The 2,602-nt window shown below is 47.4% G+C and overlaps 1 pseudogene; it reads right to left on the minus strand.

Moving 5' to 3' along the window:
- Nucleotides 1-1,656: 1,656 nt before the first annotated feature.
- On the minus strand, nt 1,657-2,396 carry LOC118147284 (N-acetyltransferase 8-like; annotated as a pseudogene).
- Between the last annotated feature and the right edge of the window lie 206 nt (nt 2,397-2,602).

Raw genomic sequence — 2,602 nt, forward strand, 5'->3', positions numbered from 1 at the left:
TCTAAAAGATCTTATCTCAGATACCTTCTGTGGAACAAAGTTCCATCAATGCTAATTTAAAAGGCCTATGTAATAAATAACTATTCTTGCTGCATTGTATGCAAATACTTAAACCAAGTATAAGAAAGCAAACCAGTCCTACCATTATTTGTCTTTTAATAATGGTTACTAACAGAAAATAACATATGGGCTTTTCCAAACATGCACCTCTGCCTCTCATTAAGTTAAGGAATGTTGCTTCTATCTCAACCAATTGGGCCTAGTAAGAAACACTGTTAAATAACTTAAAGAGGCCGGGAGTGGTGGCTCAAGCCTGTAATCCCAGCACTTTGGGAGGCCGAGGTGGGTGGATCACAAGGTCAAGAGAACGAGACCATCCTGGTCAATATGGTGAAACCCCGTCTCTACTAAAGATGCAAAAAATTAGCTGGGCATGGTGGCGCATGCCTGTAATCCCAGCTACTCGGGAGGCTGAGGCAGGAGAATTGCCTGAACCCAGGAGGCAGAGGTTGCGGTGAGCCGAGATTGCACCATTGCACTTCAGCCTGGGGAACAAGAGTGAAACTCTGTCTCAAAAAAATAATAATAATAATAAAATTACTTAAAGAAAGGGCCGAAAAGCTAAGGGAATACCAAAACAGTTAAATAAATTCTTGGTTGGGAACGAAATCATAGCATGGGTCATCCCGTTTCTGGGCCCTCTCCTAAGGATATGCCTAGGACTAATGTTTTTACCCTGCCTATTTAATCTTTTTCAAAGATTTTTAACTGACAGGATCATGGCTATTTCACAGACATCTACCCAAAAACACCCACAGACAGCGTTACTCCTTCAGTCAATCTGAGACCAGGAAACTCTCCATCCTCCCATCAGCAGGAAGTAGCCAGAAAGAAAATGCCACCCCTCGTCCTTTTTATAACCATAGGGTCTGGATTAACAGAGCAGGAGCATCGCGGTCTTGGACAAGCACCACCATTTTAAAGTTCCCCTTGATCAACCACCGAATTCCAACCCAAATGCCATCATCCTAATGCTTAATGCCAGCATGCCCATAAACCACAAATGACATCTCCGACCAGAAACATTCCAACTCTAAGATAAACCCCTCCCCAACCAGAGACATGCCAGCCCTGAGATAACCTCCCCTCTGGCCAGAGAGATGTCAGCCCCAAGGTAACCACCTCTCTGACCAGAGACATTCCAACCCTGCAATAAACTTCACACAGAAGCATTCCAAGCCTGTGATAAACTCTCACCCTAAAACCCTTAAATGCTCTTAGTCTATAAGAGAGAGTGCTCCTGACTGAAATTGGTGAAAGCCCCCTCAAGTTGATTCTCCAAAATAAACCTGTCTTGACTGTTGAGCTACTTTGCGTGTTTCTTTCCTCCTCCTGTAACCCTTACACCCTGGTCACTCATTGGCTCAGAATAAATCTCTGAAAATATTTTACAGAGTTTGACTCTTTTCATCAACACACAGAAGACCCAAAAAGACTGAATGAAGCAGAGCCCCAGAAGCAACCCCACAATCAAACACGAGGGACTCAGATGAGAATGGACAATAAGCTTTTATTGTGTCATTGCACTGAAAGGTTGGGGATAGCTTACTGCTACAGCAGAGTGGACTCTATTCGACCAATACACAAAGAAAGAGATCAGAGACCCCCTGCCTGAGCAGAAGGGAGGTGGTAGATGAATGAACTGTAGGAACAGCTACTAGCCTCCTGCTCACAGTCTTCTGGAAGCTCATGCCCTGGTAGAGGGCCAGGGCAGAGAACTACACTGTATTCGTGCCAAGGACAACTTCACTGTAGCCCTGGTCCTGGGGAAACTGGAGGACAGTCCTGACCAGGCTTTTGCTGTCCCCTGACGATGGTGCTCAACGTCCACAAAGAGGTGAAGCAGCCACAACTGCTTCTCCCTCAAGGTGGGATGGTCAATGGGCAGAGCTCCCACCATGCCCACCACTTTCTCTTCAGACTCAGCCACCCAGAAGCAGGAGCCACGCTCACTTACGTAGGATTTGGTGATGTCAGACATGTCTGTGCACAGCGTCCTGTCTTTATACTTCCTTCAGGGACGTTTGGCAAAAAACCACAGGGCAGGAAGGAGGCTGAGGCTGAGGCTGAACACCATGAGGAGTCAGGAGCCAGGGAGCAGGAGTAGTGTGAGGGGCCCCCCAGGTAAGAGCACAAGTGCTCAGGGCAGCTTCAGCAATTGGAGGAAGGTGGTCAAGGCATGCTCATTCACCCCTGTGGAGAAGAAGCCCACGACCCACTTGTGGTTGCTCTCTCTGTATGTGCGGATGTGATAAGGAGCCATGGACAGAATTCTGTTTCTGAAATCTCAAAGTCCAGAAGAGAGATCTAGACTCCCCGCACACCTTTACAGCAGTCCTGAGAAAGAGAGAGGAAACCAGGTGAATGCCTGCATGGCTGCCAGGCTTCCAGGAATGGGAGACCTGCTAAAGGGTGTGTCTTTCTGCTTTTGCCCACGAGGAAGCTGGCCTCTGCCTCTGGGAGAAGGTAGGGTCAGAAACACCTGCACTGGAATCTGGTTCCATCCCTTTCTAGCTGTGTGACCTCGGGCATGTTGCTTAAC

Source organism: Callithrix jacchus, chromosome 14 (genome assembly GCF_049354715.1).
Source record: "Callithrix jacchus isolate 240 chromosome 14, calJac240_pri, whole genome shotgun sequence".
In the NCBI taxonomy this organism is placed as follows: domain Eukaryota; kingdom Metazoa; phylum Chordata; class Mammalia; order Primates; family Cebidae; genus Callithrix; species Callithrix jacchus.